This window comes from Marmota flaviventris, chromosome 2 (assembly GCF_047511675.1).
Source record: "Marmota flaviventris isolate mMarFla1 chromosome 2, mMarFla1.hap1, whole genome shotgun sequence".
Lineage (NCBI taxonomy): Eukaryota > Metazoa > Chordata > Mammalia > Rodentia > Sciuridae > Marmota > Marmota flaviventris.
The window spans coordinates 152,874,599-152,894,660 of NC_092499.1; the positions used below are offsets into that span (position 1 = coordinate 152,874,599).

The 20,062-nt window shown below is 40.8% G+C and overlaps 1 protein-coding gene and 1 pseudogene across 1 annotated transcript in view; both read right to left on the reverse strand.

Annotated features, from left to right (window-relative positions):
- The window catches only part of Otud7a (OTU deubiquitinase 7A), a 136,531-nt gene that overhangs the window by 91,923 nt on the left and 24,546 nt on the right, over positions 1–20,062 (reverse strand). The window lies entirely within an intron of this gene.
- On the reverse strand, positions 651–1,766 carry LOC114108269 (cyclin-dependent kinase 20 pseudogene; annotated as a pseudogene).

Sequence of the window (20,062 nt, forward strand, 5' to 3'; positions counted from 1 at the left end):
GACTTTGCTGCTGAATCCCCAACCTGCCCATCCCTGGACCTAGACTTCCCTCTACCTCATTTCCAAATAAGCACTCAGTAACTTGAAGCCACAGGAAGCCCTCAGGGCAAAAGCAGCTGTGCTTGCAGTCACCTTTCAGGTGAGGGCCAGGAGACACTGTCACTTCTACCATCTCCCTTAGTAGAAACAGAGGAGGATGAGACATAGGCAAAGTCATTTGGGGCTTTTATGTAAATCTTAAATCCTGAATTAAGAGTGCTCACTGTCTCTGAGAACCAAAACAAACCTACCTGCCCACTCAGGTTCCCAACATGAAGATACCTTTCTCTCTGCACTTCCCAGATGCTTCTAATAGGAATGTCCTGGAGGAGACAGTGCCACTGCATGGGTGGATCCTGGACAGTATGCAGCATAATGGAGGCCATGGTCTCCTCCTCTGCTTGGCTAGACATCCTCATTGCCTTGGCTGAAACGTGACCTTTGCCTCCTTGGAACCCTGGAACCCCCGTCAAGGAGGTTAAGGAGCAGGCCACAGTGGGAGAAAGGCTAGTGTGGAGAGTGTCCAGTGTGGCCCTGGGAAGGCCCGGGAAGGTGGAATCAGGCAGAAGGCGGACAAACAAGCAGCCCAGGTACTTCTGGGGGATAGGCAGGACCTGTGCCAGCGTCTCACCCCTCTGGGATAAAGGGCCGAATCAGTTCTGGATCCAACAGCGACTCCTCAAGAGGCCGGTCCACATGGAAGTCATGGACATGAGGAGGTCCCGGGTAGGCCTTAGGAGCAGGCCCCCCTCGGCGCTGGGGAATTGGCAGCTCAAATGGGTGGACAGGAAGGGGAGCTGTGAAGAAGTATTGATGCAGGAGAGCCTGGGAGGCTGCAATGTGCTGGAAAGGAGGGTAGAGGAGGAACTGACCCAGCAGGTCCAAGGCCTGAAGAGAGGCGTCTGACAGGACCTCCTCCAGGGGCACTGGCGCCTGTTCCTTAAAGGAGATCTTGTTGTAGTCTGGCAGCTCTGTGATCTCTGGCCAGACTTGAGGGCTAGGGGTGCCCAAGATGCGAAGCACACAGCAAAGCTGTTCAATGTCGTTCTCTCCGGGGAAAAGAGGGGACCCATTCAATAGCTCCCCCATGATGCAGCCCACAGCCCATAGGTCAACGCCCTGGTCATATTGGCGGGCACCATACAGGAGCTCAGGGGCTCGGTACCACCTGGTAGCCACCTGGTGTGTGTAGAGGCGGCTGCCATCAGGAGAAAAGACCCAGGCCAGACCAAAGTCTGCTATCTTGAACTGGCCTGAAGCATTGATGAGCAGATTGGCAGTTTTCAGATCCCGATGCACAATGTTGTTGGCATGGCAGAAGGCCACACCCTTGAGCAGCATTTGCAGGTAGCTCTTGACCTGTGCTGGAGCCAGCGGCCTCTGGGCATGCACACCACCTCTTCCAGGTCTGACAGCATGAACTCGAAGGCCAGCACGAAGCCTGCACCATGCGGGAACACGGCCTTCAGCTGCACCACATACTGATTTTCCTCAATTTCCTGCAAAGCCTTGATCTCCTGCAGGGCCTGGTTGGGGATGCCATCCTCTAGCCACCGCAGGGCCACCTTCTTGAGGGCAACAATCTCGCCAGTCTCTATGTGCTTGGCCTTGAAGATGACGCCGTGGGCGCCCTCCCCGATGCGGCCCAGGATGTAGTACTGGTCCATCAGCCCTTAGTTTTTAAGCCTCAATATCATAACCTCTTCTTGAGCTAACATATATTTAATATGATTCCAACATAAATAGTATTTTTCTTTAGAATCAGACATGCTGATTTTAATGTTCATTTGGAAAAATAAGCGAAAATAACCAGGTAATGTTTGAAAAAGAAGAGCAAAGAGAGGAGATGGACGCTCCCAGACATTGAAGCTCACTCTGCCGCCTCAGTACCTGGTCTATCCCTCAGGATCGGACATAAGGGAGCTACTGAAGAGCCCCAGAGACTCAATTACATGCAGAATGTCAAAAGACAAACGCTGATGGGGACAAATATTTGTAACTCATATCACATACAAGAGGCTTATTTCTGAAGTAGGTCAGTTCCCAGAAAAATCTATGGAGGAAATTCACAGACAGGAAGCTCGTGGGAGGTGAAGTTGGCAATGGCTGCTGACCCACAGGGACATGCAGAGCCTCTGCCAAGTTTATGGGCAGTGCAGAGCGGGGATGGCTCCTCACCTGGGTCCACACAGAGACATGAGTTTCTAGCATTTGCACCAGATGAGAAACAGTATCTGAGATGGTTATAATCCCAGGGAGAACCTTGGGCCAGGTGACTTCTTTGGGGGAAAATGCTGATGAGGGACTGAACTGTGAGCCATCAGCAACACCTCTCCCAACTCAGGCTGGGAGGCCTGGGTTCCTCAATGAGGGATCTGAGCTCTGGAGAAAACATTACAATTCCTGCTTTTGTGAGTGTGTATGTGTGTGTTTTGTCCAGAAACAAACAAATAAAAATTAACAAAATCTTTGATTTTGAAATAATTTGAATGAATTAGCTATCTAAAATCAATAGTTAAAAAAAGTTTTAAAACTTAAAAATAAGGTTAAGATCCTAAGTATATTAGGCATAATAGAATGGGAACTTTTTCATAATATTGAGTTGGACACATTGCCAGAGCAAAGAGAGGAGATGGACGCTCCCAGACACTGAAGCTCACTCTGCCGCCTCAATACCTGATCTATGCACAAAAACTTCATCTGTATATTTTTTCAGGCAACAATTTTGGATTCTATATCTGTTAAATACAGACAAAGAGTTCATGGAAAAATAACAAATGGCCCCTAAACACAGAAAAGATGCTTATAATTTCATCCACTAAAAGATATGCAAATTACAAATACATGGAAAAACCATTTTACAGATACCTAAATGGCAAAAAGCAATAGTTGGCAACCCACCTGGTTACCAGTCTGGATAAACAGGCTTGCGCATCCACTTGCTGGTGGCAATGCACATTATAAATCCTTAGTATTCATCAAAGATATAGATGCTTTTATCCATGGCCCAGAAATTCAATTTCTGGGAATTTATCCTACAGAAATACCTGTATATATGTATACATGAAAATGAAGTATGTGCAATGTCACTGTAGCATTGTTTATAATGGCAAATAATGGAAATAAGCCAAGTGCCTATCTACAGAAAGAATATTTAAGTACACTGGAGTATGTGCTTCCTGACACAGTGTTATGCTAGTGTATGAAAGAATGAGGAAGCTGCATGGAAGGATAGCTAGCCTACATTAAGGAGTAAAAATATTTATAATCTTACCTTGGAGTAAAGACAGAAATATGTACATATTCATTTTATACACACATACACACACAACACATAAATATACATATGCATGCATATGTATATGTGTATATATATATTTGTTAATATCTGTATTTGTAAATGTATATACACACATGTATAGATATTTATATTTGCACATGCAAATGCTGGAAGAGTAAATAAGAAAGCAACACAGGTGGTGACCCAGGGGTCAGAGAACAGTGGGCACACAGGACAAAAAGAGGGCAGTATTTTCAATGTCTTCTTTTGATTTTGAAACATTTTAAATGAATTAGCTATCTAAAACCAATAGTAAAAAAAAAGTTTTAAAACTTAAAAATGAGGAAGGTTTAAAATTTCAAGTATATTAGGTATAATAGAATGGGAACTTTTTCATAATATTGAGTTGGTCACATTGCCAGAAATAAAAAACAAACAAACAAACAAAAACTTCATCCATATATTTTTTTCAGCAACAATTTTGGATTCTATAGCTGTTAAATACAGACAGAAATACAAAGAACCAGTTGAAATAATTGATCTCTAAATCAGCTGATATTGATAATGTTAATACTAATTAGCTTATTTTTATAGAAATATGGAAAAAGAAATTATCCCAAAGTTTGCCCAAACTAATCTTCCAGTAGGTCCTAGGCTACTGCATGCTTGTGTATTCTGAACTGAAATGAGGTTACTGATGTTTTGTTTAAGAATTTTTAATAGAGAACACTTAAAAATTATTGGTGTCATTTTGTATTCCATGGCCAAATCTAGTGGTTAGTGTATGCAGTATATGTGGAAGGACAAGAGATTTGTGTTTGCTCTTTGACCCTCTATAATATAGATTTTGTGCACATCACTCTACTGACCAGTTATTTTCAAGACTTCTATATAGTAAATCCAAGGTCTTGGCTGCCATTCAATATAGCTAACTTCTACTACCTTTTTGATTCACTCTCTTCTTACTTATTCCAAGACAGCACCCTCTCCTAATCATCCTCTTATGTCAAAAGGCTGCTCTAGTACTTTCTATTTAATAGTGTCTCCTCCTCTTTCACCTCTGGATGTTGTCATTCCTTAGAGCTCAGATCTGGACCAGATTCTATTGTGAAGCATTTGAAAGCATTTTTTTTAAATGTCTGACTTAAAAGCATGCATATTAAGGAGAACAGCTGACTTGTGCTGTTCGTCCCCATGGTTACTACCTTGAAAGTTGACATGGTACCTGGAGCTGTGGCAACCATCTTGTAAACATGAAGTAACAAACATGGTCTGCTAGGCCACTAGCCAAGAACAGTTTGAATGAAAACGAATAAAAAACTTGAATAAGAGTCTGGATGAATTCCTGGCAGTAGTCACCTCTTCTTTTATTGTCAGAAAAGAAATATGTATGTATGTATGTATATGCACGTGCGCGCACACACACACACACGCACACATTCAGATGCATCAAAATCTACCTGATCATTTAAAAAGAACTAGTGTACATATGTAATAGATTTGGGGAGATTTCAGGGAAGGACTGCTGAGTAAGAAGGGTAGTATGCTGCAAAATATGCTCAGTGCAATCCAGTCTAGCAAATCACAGTGAACCCAGTCCTGTTTGACCCATGCTATGTCCTACCATGGTCAATTTTGTACAATTGAAGCATTTATCTAACCCCATCCCCTATCTCTACTTGCTGGCAGCTGACTCTTCCCAGAATCCTCTGCCCCTCAATTTATTTCCAGTGACACCCTCCAGCAAGGGATACTAGTGCAAGATCTGGAATGTGGAAGAGGACAGGCTGCTTTTCTATGGAAGCAGTTGCAAGCACATACCTGGGCAAAGAGCAGAAATGAGATTTGATGTAGGTTCCAGCAAACTCCTGTGAAACATCTGCTTTGGGAATCTAAGCCACTGAGACAGTGGTGGTAGAGGTGTCCCTTGGGACTCCCAAGGATTCCTTAATTACCAGTGAATGCCAGTGAACTTTCTGTTGGTAGCAAGGCTTTTCCATATTCCTGTATTTTCCCTGGTTGTGAAAACCTCAAGTTCCCCTTTCTCCTTGGAAGACCTAGAGCAGCTTCTATTTCCTTGAACAAATGCTGATGGATATAGAACATGGTTCTGTAAATGGTTTCAGAAACACAGAGATGAGATGAGATCCCTGATGATGGAAAGAATGGCATAGGACTTGCCCTTCTGGAAAGGAAAAAGGGTGAGATGGGCTTTTATCTGAGCTCCAGACTTGGCTGTGGAGCCAGAGTTTCCTTGACCTCCCTTAAGGAACCGCTTAGCTCTTCCAGCTATGGTGGCATTGATTCCAAAAGCTGAAATTTTTGATATTGCAAGTTGCAGAATCATACAAGTTGAACTCAAAGCCTGTCTAGATCTCCTGTGAACACAGTAGGACCATGATCAAGACAGCTGGATGGGATCCCAAGAATGTTTAGGTTGGTTCTGAGCAACCTGAAGACCTCAAATCCTTATCATCCTGAGTCCCTCTGGATGAGCAGAAGAGTCCCTCATCACTTGCTGAGGCTAGCGTCTCCTTGTCTGAAGGCCTGGTAAGGACCACATCCGAGCAGATGTACGATGGGAAGATAATCAAGTCACCTTAAAACCTAGCATATATATATATATTTTGGTTACCAGATCCATAACTAGGAAGACAGGAAATATCAGACACATTGAAAGAATACCAAGTTTTTTTTTTCCAGTAAAAATATGAAAAATGTATAGGAGTAGATTTACAAATGTTAAACCAGGACTTTTCCTGCATAGCACCAGTAGAAACTAAAGCTGAGCCCTTTAGATATAAAGTTCTGGGTGCTGGCAGGGGGTGGGGGGGTGGCAGACGCAGTGGATGAAAATGTTACACACTTGTCACCAGATTCTTCAAAGGGCAGAGTTCCAGATCATGAGAGTTTATTTATTTATTGCTTAGTTACTTATCTAGGGTATACATGAATCCCTTGTGCCCCTTTCCCGTCTTTGCCATAGGACATAAGGTAGACAAGCAGGGATGGAGTTGTTAATTTACAGCTCTGTTTACCAGAGTTGGGCTATGATCAAGCCAGGTGAGGAAGGAACAAAACTCAAAAAGGATTTAGTGACTTTTGGGACTCTGTATTTTCCCTTTTTAGTGAAAAGTGGGTGCATCTATGGGGGTTAGTGAGATATGAGGTCATTGCTCTTGCTTGCTAGTGTAAATATGGGTCCAAGGATATGGATGGATAAGAACATGACAAAAAGTGTGGGTAGCGCTAGAGAGCCTCTTACCAACTGGACCATTGTCCTTCCTGTGTCCTCCCCTTACCCCATTCTCCTCTGTGTAATTCAGGAGAAGCCTGGAATGGAACTTCCCAGATTGGTTTCCTGATAAGTTCCAGTTTTTAAATGAAAAGTGCTTGTGCACTATTTGGAAGAGAGCAAGAGAAGCCACCATACTCGGAGGTTAGCAGGGAGAAGCAACAGCTCCTAGATGAACTTCAGGGGATCGTGTTCTCGGTAACTGAGATGGTGACAGTGGCTTTGATTGTGAGTCACAGCTGATTCCAGTAGAGTGCCTGCAAATTACCTGCCTTGCAGCTTTGGTTCAGTAGAAGGCCAGCAGTGGCAGCATGGCCTCTCTGGATTCCCCAAGGTTGAGTACAACTTGTCAGTCAACTGCCTCTATTCCAGGCTTGCCTGACCTTCACTCCTCCAGACCTCCCAGTGGTGCTACAAGCTCCTGACTAAACGGAAGCCCTTCTCATTTGCAAACCTAAAGTATTTTGGGTTCTTAACAGGACCCTGGCTATGATCATATATGAATCTACATGTATACAGTTGTCTCTCCCCCAGTATCCATGGGGGATTGGCTCCAGGACTTTTGCAGATACTAAATTCTATGGATGGTCAATTCCTTTATATAAAATGGTGTAATATTTGCATGCAATCTATACAATTCTCCTGTATACTTTAAATCGTATATAGATGTCTTATAATGCCTAACACAATGTAAATGCTATGCTAACAGTTGTTACACTGTATTTTATTGACAAGAAAAAAAGTGTGTATATGTTCAGTGCAGATGGAAATTTAAAAAATATTTTTTACCTGTGGTGGTTGAATCCATGGATGCAGAAACCATGGGTACAGAAGGCTGACTGAACATTAAATCTATTTGTGTGTGTGCACACAAGTATCTATAGATGAATATTTGAGCTTGAATAAAAATATGGGAGGATATATACTAGGTTATTAATATCGGCTTCCAAGAGCTGGTAGTGATGTGGGCAAGAAGACAGGATGAGCCCAGAAAAAGAGAAGACTTTTTCTAGAAATAAATGATTTTGTTAATAATTAATGCAAAATTACATATGCGAATGTATGTAAAACAGAAAAAGGTAGAAAGGGTTAGGGTAGGACTTAGTATGAATTCTGAAGAGCAAGGATGTGCTGGTTTAGTCTGTGAATAAGGATCACCTGCCTGTTACTATTATGTGTCTGCCATCTATCCCTCTAAGAGTGGATCCATTATTTATTTCCCACCATGATAGAAGGACCAAAGAAGCATAGAGAGATTGAAGGAGAAGACAAAAACTATGCAGAAAGGGAAGACACAAAAGGTGAGATTCAGCTTTTATAGTACAACTCTCTAAATGAATTGACTTGAAACTTAAATGAAAGTCTCAAATCTGTACATACAATGTGAGCAGCTCAAATATCTATCTGTTCCAAACAAGGTTATGGTGTATCAAACAGCAAGTCCTAAAATGACCGAGAGCAGGATTTTCCATGTAAAAGTCCTTTTGCTGTGAGTAACACATGTATTGAGTCAGTGTACCCTGCAAATTCACCTATGAATCAGAGGCAGGGTGGCTGGGAGTGAGGAGGGCAGGTAGGTCCTGGCCACAGCCCAGCCTCGAGCTGCTTTGTGACCTTGGGCAATTTCAGTTTTCATCTTTTGTTTAGGTCCCTGTTTCAGCAACTTAAAGGAAACATGGTAGACATTCATCTATAAAGGGCACTCTAAATCTTAAGATCATAAAAGCAATAAAAAACAATTTATAATATAGGGTTCTATTGTTTTTCAGAGACCCAATTGGAAACAAAATAGAAGATCCAGGAAAGCACCCTAGTCTTGAGTAGGCCTGGACTCAAAAAGCTGAATCCACACTCTTCATTATGTGTTATCAATGGCCACTGAGTCAAAGGACTTGGGTAAGAATGGGGAGGCCGAGCTGTCAGAGTAACCCTGGGAAGAGCAGGGGCATCACCAGGCAGAATTCTGGACTCATCTACCCTCTCTGTCGCAACTTGAGCCCTTCCATTATTATCCCCTTTGACCCTGTTCCCTCATTTCTAACACTCCAGTGACATCACCCTTAGAATTAGCACCAATAACCAGAACTCTACCAACCCTCATATGGAACATTCAGCATTGATCACTCCCTTCTCCAACTATGCTCTTGACAGCTGAGACATATTACTGCTTTTCTAAAAATTAAAAGATATTTATTAACATGTATCAATTGCACATAGCAATGGGGTTCAATGTGATATTCACAAACATGCATACAGCATGCACTAATTAAATCCAATCTCCCTCCATCTAAAATATTCAGAAATCCCAACCTCTGGGTACAAAACCTAGAAAATGCCTGTACATTTGCCATAAGAACAAAGAGTCCTATTAAAAATGCATACAGAAACTCTGTTCATAACAGCAGAAAAGAGATACAGGACAAAGGTTCAACAAAAGTAGAATGAACAAATGCATTTTTGTTTTTACAAGCAACTGGATACTATGCAGCAAGGAAAAAGCAGTTAAACTTCATTCAACAATACAGATGAATTTCAGAAACATCGCTGAAGAAAGAAGAAAGTTCCTAGAGATTCATACACTATGGTTCCATTTACATAAAGTTCAAAGCATGTGATACTAAATAAAATATATTGAGAGAGAGAGAGAGAGAGAGAGAGAGAGAGAGAGAGAGAGATATGATTAAATACTAAAGAAAAGCCAGGGAAAAGAAAAGATAAACACAGGAGTGGTAGCCTCCTAGGGGAGAGGCAGAAGAAACACGAAGGGATTTCAATGTTAATGATAAAAGCCCATCATTATATTCCCCACACCCTTTTAAAGGTGGTTTAAATTTGCAATATTAGAGGCTAAGGGTATAGTTCAGTAGTAGAGTGCTTTCCTGTACATGTGAGGCCTTGAGTTCACTCTTCAGCCCTGTAGAAAACAAAACCTGCAATATTTTATAATTAGTTTTTTTTCTCTTCTTTTAGTACTAGGGATTGAACTCAGGGGCACGCAACCACTGAGCAACATCCCCAGCCCTATTTTGTATTTTATTTAGAAATAGGGTCTCATTGAGTTGCTTAGTGCCTTGCTTTTGCTGAGGTGGGCTTTGAATTCACAATCCTCCTTTCTCAGACTCCCAAGATGCAGAGATTACAGGCATGTACCACTGCGCCTGGCTTATAATTAGTTTTGATAAATATTATTTTGTATCATCTCAGTATTTAATAAATTCATGATCTAGGGTAGGTTAAGCTGTAGGTATCAGTAGAACTCTCCACCCCTCATCAACAGCATAAAGAAAAAAAGGTGATTTCTTCTTACTCATGGCAATTCAGGCTGGGAGTCCAGGGAAGTGGTGACTCTACTCCATATAGTCGTCCAGGGATCCAGGTGCTGTCTTCTAAATGTGACTTCCAAGGCTGTCCTGGGTAGCCACAGTTTGCTCAGCCAGAAGGAGGAAGAATCCAAAGGGACACTCTTTTCTCCCTTATTTTACTTCAGTCTCTTTCCAAACCTCATCTCCTCAGACAGGAGATGATAGGTCATGCACAAAAGTGTACATGCTGCTTTCTGTCATTTCACTGTGGGAATTTATTGAGTGGCCACACTGGGCCTGGGCAATCAGGCCTAGTGGCCTTCTTAGGGAGAAGGAAGGATGGGTTTCAATAAACAGCAAGATTTTTCTACCCCAAACACTGGAACATATATATGTATGTATGTATATGTATAGCACACATACACACAATACATATCTACACACATGTTATACATGTATGTACATAAACGTACACAAAGAACTGAAAGAAGAGATCCTGGTCTAAAGAACTGGATCCTGAATGACTTTCATTTTCTCATTTTGTTTGTATTTTCTTTACTGAATTCCTACTAATGTTGAAGTATTCTCAGGGCCTGATTTTACCTGAATGGATGTAATTTGTTTGTCTAGCTAATGAATTGGCTCCTTTTTGTTTTGTTTTTAGAGAATATGAACACATCCAAAAACTAAAATAAACTGTGGACTCAAACATTTCAAAAAACTGCTTAAACACTAGCAAATAAATATAGTCAATTTTAGCACTGAATGAGAACTATGTTCTGTTACTCTGCAAGGTAAATATTAAAGCTACCAATTTCATAATAATGTGAAATATATATATATATATATATATATATATATATATATATATATATATATATATATATAAATCAGTGTATTTTGTGATAAAAATAATTTTGAAAAAACTTTCGATCTGATCATCTACAGCAATAGAATAAAAGAAAGACATTATAATTATATATTCATGGTAAATATTAACTCATTATTGACTTATTACACAAATGAAATTATTTTACTGTCCTATGACTATATAAGTGCACATGTACTTACAGTCTGAGAAACTCTACTTTTGGATCACACACCTTCTGAGATTATAAACACAGTAACCTTAGGTATTTCTAGATGCTTGGGCTTTCCATGCTCAGAATGCAATTAATGTAAGTGATGATGAAAAATATATGGAGTATTATCTTCACAGCAGATAAAGAAATAGCTAAAATGAACAGCCAAATCTATAAGAAAGGAAGTGTTCCAAGACTGCACCTTAGGGAAGGCTAACTGCTTAGTGGCCATGGGCCTGCTCAGCAGACACTGATGAGGCTCCCAGCACATGCAGGCATCCCTGAGTGCTGCTGATATAAATATAAATAAAGACCTGTGTGTGCTTCTTTAGAGGCTGGTAAAGGAAGAGTTATGACAGGCATGGAAACAGCTGCTGTGCACTGGGACGGTTGAGAGGTATGTACAGAGTGCAAAGAGTCTGTAAGGGGATGACACACCCCATTATTTGTGAGTGAGGAGGAGGCTTTCCAAAAGAGGAGGAAGAAGAGCAGTGTGGGGGGAAAGCACACACAAGAGGCTTGCAAAACCACCATCTGACCAGTGAATTGCAGAGAGGTGCCGGGGGTTGGGGGAGATTTGGGTATGAACAAGGAAAAAAATATATGACCATGAGATGGCAGTAGAACACACAAGCTTTATGGGGGATGTTTCCACAGGGTTGAGTGCTGGAAATCCACTCATTGAAGGAGACTGTTCAGGGATGACAGTGGAGGAGGGAGTTTGCTACTTAGAAGGAGAGGAGGATATGGGAATTCTTCAGGGATAGACAGACTGGAGAGAGAGCTCACATGTGATGGTTAACTTTTTGTGTCAACTTGACTGGGCCACAGGGTGCCCAGATATTTGATTAAACATGATTTTGGGTGTATCTGTGAGGGTGTTTCTGAAGGAGATTAACATTTGAATCTGTAGATTGAGTCAAGAAGATTGCCCTCCCCAGTGTGGGTGTGTCTCACCCAATTTATTGAAGGTCTGAGTAGAACAAAATGAATAAATAAGGGAAAATTCACTCTTTCTGCCTGACAATGAGAGTTGTCTTTCAGATTCAGATTATAACTTATACCATCAGGTCTCCTGGTTTTCCAGCTTACTGACTGCAGATCTCGGGACTTGAAAATCTTCATAAATGCATGAACCAATTTCTTATGAGTCTCTCTTTCTCCCTCTATCTTCCTCTCCATAATATATACATACATGTATGTATGTATGTGCACATATAGATATCTCCTATTGCCGAGAACATAGGTTAACACATGTGAGCAGGTGACATCACTCAAAAGTGGAGTCTCCAGGTCAGAGAGCTCTAAAGGGCAGCAGTGGTTTGTAGTCTCATAACCACAAGGCTCTATCTTATCAATGACAAGCAAGATGCTGTGGAAGACTTAGCAGGCTATGCAAAACAGAAAGGCTCTAAATGGTTAAAACTCTGCTTTTTAAAAAAGCTATGTTTAAAACATTTGTGCTGGGGTATAGCTCAGTGGTAGAATGCTTGCCTCACATGCCAAAAACTCTGGGTTCAATCTAAAGGACTGAAAAAAATAAAAAGATATGTAAACATCTGAATTTGGGGCTGGCAGGATTTTAAGTTAATGGGTTCCAACCTACAGGGGAGGAACAACTGAGCTAGGAGCCAACACAGAGAGCCTGTCTTGGTCTCATTTATATGAAACAAAGTCAGCAGGACAAAAATGATTCTCTCAGGTGGATTTATAGAAAATATATAATTTGATTTCAAAGTCTCAGATGGACTTTTTGAAAAAAATATAATTTGGTTTCAAAGAAAAATGATTGAATTCATTTAACTAGCTCACACCCAGTCACACTCTGCCTTCACCCTGATGTCTAAGCCAATTTTCTCAAGGGATGTGGAAACTTATTGGAATAAAATGTCATATTGTAGAAAGCCATAATTAGCTTATGGCTCGATTTTCTTCTTATTGAATTGAATCATCCTCTTTTTAGCCAGCCCAAAGCTACTTACTGAAATCAGCATCAGCATTACTTACTCAGGTACTAAAGTCTGGATGTTGAATGTCTCCTAAAGGTCCTTGTGGTAAAGGACTGTCCTCATGGGGAGGGGTTTACTTGAGGTGGTGGGAATTTCAATTAATGGAAGGTCTTCAGATCACTGGGAATATGCTCTCAAAGGAGATTATGGAACTCTGGCCCCTTCCCTGCTCTCCTTTTGCTTCCTGACTGATGAGGCAAGTGGTTTTGCTCTACCCCATACTCTCACCATGATATGTTGTCACAGACCCAAAACAATGAATAATCTATTATTGACTGGAGACTCCAAAACTGTGAGCCAAAACATATTTTTTCTCTTTACAAACTAATTACCTCATGTATTTTATTATAGTGATGGAAAACTCACTGACACACCAAGTAAGATCTCTTGGCCTTTAATCTTAAAATAGCTTTACAAAGAATCCAAATATGGATTCTCATAAAGTCTAAGAAAGCTAAGTCAACCGTCAAATGAATTTTGTGTTGAAAATTAAAGTGTGCTCCGCTGAGATTGACAGCAGCCTTCTGAGGTGAGATTTACCAGGAACCCTCATTTCTAGGGGACAATCTGGCTGTGCACCCTGTACTACAGATCTGCATTGTGTTTAAGAAAGAAAACTATTCCTTTCAGTTAAATTATTTCTGTTAAAATTCCTCAGGCAGATTTTTAAAACTGAAATCAAATTAACTCCTGAAGCTCTGAGAATAAAAAAATCACTTCATTTATATTGGATGTCTGCCAACCTGGCCTCCAGGAGGAATCTTAATTTTTCACTTTTAAAGAAAATCTTCTAGCTCTTTCCATCCAGTTCTACAAGGAAGTTCACCCACTGCGCTGTGTCTGTGTATCACAAGGATAATGATGGAGATTGCTATAAGCCACTGGAGTCCAGGCTTCACAAACCCAGGCTAGTGCCTTACCTGGGGGACTAGGAACACTAAGAGGACTTTGCCCCCCACAAAGGAGTCATCAGCTCAGACATGGGTAGTCAACACATGACAGTCAGAAAGGCTGCTGGGTTCTGAGCACATTTTCTGCTTGTTCAGAGTAAAAGAAATACTGTTGTGAGTCTGTATTGACAAAACAGTGAAATCATACCCATGTAGTGATCAGGATTCAGGCAAGCTGTATCTACCCTCCTCTTCCCAGGTTCCCTAGGCAGAGTGCCAAGAGAGGCAGGTGTGGGCAATGAGAGAGTTGGTACAGATAAAAAGAACCCACAGAACATGTCTAAGTAAGGCCTGAGCATGAGGAGTCTGTGTCCACCCAGGAGGCCATGTCCTCCCTGTAGGTACTTCTGCACAGAAGGCTACATCCATCTGGGAGCAGCATCTACCCAGGAGGAGGTCCACCAAGGAGGCTGCATCTCCCTAGGAGGTTATGTTTACCCAGCAGACCACGCCCCCACAGAGGCATATCTACCCCAGGGGACAGTGTCTACACAGTGGGCTGCATCCACCCAGGAGGCTGAATCTATTCAGAAAGCTGTGTCCTCACGAGAGCCCATGTCCTCTCAGGAAGGTTCACCTACCCTGAAGGCTGTGCCCACTCAGGAGGCTGCATCATCCAGGAGTCTGAGTCTCCCCAGGAGACATGTTCATGCACTCAGCAGAGATCCAGAGAGCACCCTGTCTCTGCTGTTGTAGTATTCTACTCACACACTGAATAGTTCCTTAACAGGATGACTTTAGCAGAGGACAGCATTCTCAGTCATTAGAACAGCAAGGTTTAACTGTGCTGTGGGTCTGTGCAATTGTAGTACCTACAGGTGAACCTGGAGGAGTGACTTTGCAGGGCTGAGGTAAGGACATGGGGTTTTATTTTGGAAGAGGTGAGGTCTTAGCTGCAGAGAGAAATACTCCAACATGTCTTTAATTTTTAAAATGTTCATGTATAATTTGTAGACAGTGGAACGAATTCCCAGAACTGTAACCACCAGCACAATTGAGATCTAGACCCTGTACTTTCCATCAGCATGGCTGTCTTGTCCTTTCTCAGTTGGCACCTCTGTCATTGCTGCTGCCTAACATGTTATCACATACTTAATGGCTTAAAGCAACATCAATGTATTATCTTATGGTTTTGGAGGCCAGATGTACACAGTGCTTAGTGGGTTTGTGTTCTCTGAGTTCTTACAAGGTACAATAATGGTTTCAGCAGGGCTGTGCCCCTTCCTGGATGCTCTAGAAAAAGAATCAGCTTCTGTGCTCCTTCAGGTTTGGTGGCTGGAGTACAGAGTCTCTGTTGCCTCAAAAGCTACTAGCTAGAGGTCATTGCCAGTTTCCAGAGGCCATTGGATCCTTAAACCGTTGGCTCCTCAAGCTCACAGTAGTGGAATAAGTCACCTTCACACTTCAAAATCCTCTGACCTAACTGTCCTCATGTCTCATTCTTCTGTCTTGTTCTTTTGCTTCCAAAGACCCCTGATGTTACCTTGGACCCACCCAGATAATCACTACTCTGTTTCATAATCAGCTGATCAGCAACCTGAATTCCATCTGCAGTCCCTTTGCAACAATACAGTAGTCCTCCTTTATTTGTAGGGGATATATTCCAAGACCCTCAATAGATGCTGAATCAATAGATAGTACCAAACCCTGTATATGCTATGTTTTGTTCTCACTGTAGATCTTAGAAACTTTAGCATGTGATTCCCCCGGGCCCCCACCACTTCCTTATTAAGTAAAGAACTTTCACCATTTCACTTATAGGAAATACTTATTGTTTCTCTTTAGCATATCTGAATCATCAGACTCACTACGCTTACATTTCAAGACCATTATTAAGTAAAATAAGGGTTACCTGAACACAAGCACTGCAATATGGTGACAGTTAATATGATACTGAGCTACAAAGTGACTAATGGGTGGGTAATATATACATCATGGATACACTAGACTAACGGATGATTTATGTCCTAGGATGAATGAAGAAGGAAGATGCAAGATTTCACAATGCTTCTCACAATATATGCAATTTAAACCTTATGATTTTTTTTTTTTTAAATCTCCCATTTAATATTTTGGGGCTGCCACTGACTGCCAGCAACTGAAACCATGGAAAAAAAAAAGGGGAACTGCTGTACCTACATCAGTGTTTGAACACTGGGGAACAGAAATCTTAAGACACATCTTTAGAATCTCATCTACCACACAGCCCTTGTGCTCGAGCTTCGTATAAATGGACCCATGCGGTAAGTACTGCATTGTGTCTGAATTCTGGCTCAGAGTAAGTTCTCGGGTTCATCCATGTTGTAGCATGCATCAGTAATTCATCTCTTTCTATTGCTGAGTAGTATTCCATTACAGGGATAACTACAGTGTGTTTATTCACTTTCTCGCTGACAGATATTTATGTTGCTTCCAGATTTTGCTGATTATGAATAAAGCTGTTAGAAACATTCAAGTATGAGTCTTTTTTAGCACATATATGTTTTCATTTTTCTTCCTTTTAAAAAATATTTTTAAACTGATACATAAAAATCCAAGAGCTGAATTGCTGGGTCAAGGGGAAAGTGTATTTTTAATTTTATAAGAAAACAATCCAACTGTTTCTCAATAAGGGCTGTACGATTTTGCTTTCCCACCAGTAACTTCTGAGAGTCCAACTTATTTCAACTCCTTCTAGTTCTTGGTGTTGTCATTCTTCTTGATTTCAGTTACTTTGGTGGGTGTGCAGTGATATCTCATTGTAATTCTCATTTCTATTGCCTGATGACTAATTTGAGCATCTTTTCATGGACTCATTAGTCATTCGTGTATGTGTGTGTGTGTGTAAATATATATTTACATATATATGATTTATATTTTTATAATTGACTTATAGTTCTTATTTATATATTCTAGCTATAAGTGCTTGTTTAGTTATGTTTTATTACTATTAGTTCCCACTTTTTGAATTACCTTTTTATTTTTACCACAGGTATTTGATGAAAAAAATTCTTGGCTTTGAATAAGTCCAATTTATCATTCATTTTCTGTTTCTTAGTTTTATTTTTCCTTCGTTTTTATTTTTGGGCCTCTCCATATTTGCCAATGAAAAACTACCCACTATGTGTTTAAGTGTATAAACAAATTACCAGAAAGTAATTTGCATGTATGTTAGAAGACAGGGCCTAAGTTAGTCTCTCCTTCCTCCCTGACTTCTTCCCTCTCCTTCTGCATTTCCTTCCTTCTTCCCTTCCTCTGTTCTTCCCTTTTCCCTTGCTCTCTCCTTCCACCTTTGCTTCCTTCCTTTTTAAATAAATTCTGTTTTATAGTTGCTCCAATCCTTATATTAAAAAGACATTTTCGTTCTCTTGTGACTAAAATTTTTAAATATATTTTTATTTGTTCTTATTAGTTATAGGATAATGTACTTTGACATATTATAAAAATATGGAGTATAATTTATCATTCTTCTGGTTGTACATAATGTAGAATTACATCGATTGTATAATCATATGTGCACACAGGATAGTAATGTCTGCTTCATTCTACTATATTTCCTATTCCCATCCCCCTGCCCCCGTTCCCTTCATACACCTTTGTCTAATCCAAAGTACTTCTATTCTTCCCTACACTTCCCTCCTTATTGTGAATTAGAGCTATATATTCGAGAAAACATTCGGCCTTTTTTGGGGGAGGATTGGCCTATTTCACTTAGCATGATACTCTCCAGTTCCATCCATTTACCAGAAAATGCCATAATTTTGTTCTTCTTTATGGCTGAGTAATATTCCTGTGTGTGTAGTGTGTGTGTGTGTGTGGTATAGAATAGAAGACAGAGAGACAAACATAGATAAATATAGTTACCTCATACTAGACAAAGGCATCAAAAATACACATTGGAGAAAATATAGCCTCTTTAACAAATGGTCCTGGGAAAACTGGAAATCCATATGCAGCAAATCGAAATTAAACCCCTCTCTCTCTCCTACACAAAACTCAAAGTAGATCAAAGACTTAGATATTAGATCAAAGACCTTGTGCTTAATAGAAGAAAAAGTAGGCCCAAATCTACATCATGCCAGCTTAGGAACTGACTTCCTTAATAAGACTCTTAAAGTGCAAGAAGTAAAATCAAGAATCTTCAAATAGGATGGAATCAAACTAAAAAAGCTTCTTCACAGCAAAGGAATCAATCCAGAACGTGAATAGAACCTACATAATAGGAGAAAATCTCTTGGTGACTTTTAAAAAGTAAACTTACCATTTGGTATGAGTCTGTTTCAGGACTCTCTTTTGTTCCAGGATACACCTCTGGTTCATCCCATGCAAATATCACAGGGTTCTGATGACTACACCTGAGATCAGGTCCTGTAAGCCTTCCAGCTCTTCTCTCCCTCTGCAAAATTGTCTTCTAGGTTTTCACAGAGTCAGTGTGATCCCAATCAAATTCCAGCACTCCCTTCCCAGCTCCTTGTTAGGACAAGCTGACTGTAAAATTTCATGGACATGACTTCTATTTTACATTTTACTCAGGTCCTTGTCTGAAGAGTGGAGATATTAGTGGGACAAACACAGAGTGGCTGGGTACTTGGGCTGTTGCCCTATAGCACAGGGACTGAATTTCTGAAGGACTTCCTGACAGCTTACTTGTGGGTATAAGCACAAGTGGTGGAAGCACCCTGCTTTCAGACAGGAAGAGCAGGGTGTTCCCTGCTTCCCACCGCCAACACTGAGATGGCTGAGTGGTTCCCTTGTGGGTTCACATGAGTGCCAGAGGTGCCTGTCCCAATGTCCCTGGGGTATGACTATTATGTGGGTGAATCTGGGCGTTCTGCAGAGGTGATGCCGTCCTAGGAGAGGCCTGGGTTCCTTGTTCTCATGTTGCCTGAGCAACTCTACCTTTTCAATGTTTCCTAAAATCATGGCTGAAAATTATGTTCAGGTGTTTCACAAAAATATTTCAAATAACAGCAAGAATAGTGTGTTAAATGCACTGAGTTCATTACTTGGCTCATAACATGGCCAGAGAGAAGTGGGTCAGAGGACAGCGTGTGGCTCCCTCTCTGGAATCCATGAAGGATTCACAGGGCTGGGTGAGGTGTCAAGCCAAACCAAATGTGCAACTGTGCTAGAGCCTTTGGAAAAGCTGCACCTCTCACTTCTGCACTTTGTGGGATCAGGAGGCAGGTCCTGCTTGAGATTCTGGGTCCTAGTGAGTCATCACAGTAACCAGGAGCTTCTGTGAGCAACAGATGTGATCAGTAGAGCATTGCAGCAGAGATGCAGGGATGAGCTAAGGCCTTGCCTGTGGATGTAGTGGGCTGGAATGTATTATCAGGCCAGAAAAATATAGGGACTTCTATACTTATCTGCTTCTTTGCTTTTATGTTTTATTTTGGTTTGCTTTTTGTGGAAAGAATTTAGATATGCTGGGAGGCGGAACTCATTCTCTCCTTCATTCATTCATTTAATATTTGAGTACCTACTCAAATTAACCAGCTGTTGTGATAATTTATACAAATATGTTATCTTCTTTAATCTCATGGCAATCCTGCTAGTGTGGATGGGATGATGATGATGGTGTCTTTTTTAGCACAAAAATCAAATAACTTAAAGACATCAGCTAGCTTGCTTGGCTCATACATGTACAGGGAATGAAAGCCCACCTGGACCTAGGACATCTAAACTGCCAGAACTCACTCTCTCAACTTCCACCTTATGCTGCCTTCCAGAATAGAGCTGACCAATTCACAAGCTTGAGAAGCAGATAAGAAAGACAAATATCACTCCAATGTTCCAAGATTAGGAGCAAGTTCACACTAGTTTAATGCACATATGAAATTCAGATTTGATAGTTTATATTTTGTGTATGTCACAAATTACCAGCCACTATGATAAAAAGAAATGTTTTGAATTCTCAATTTCTACAAATAGTAAACAATACATAAACACAACCATTATGTGTTTTATTTAAAAACATAATATTTTAAAAAACCATAGAGTGTATATCTATAATGTTTTTAGATCAGGCCTCCCCTTCTGCTGCTCTCATTTCTACGTTGCCCTGAGGGATGATCAGAAAGGACAGAAAGAGGCTGGGACACAGGATCTGAGGAGCATGTAGAG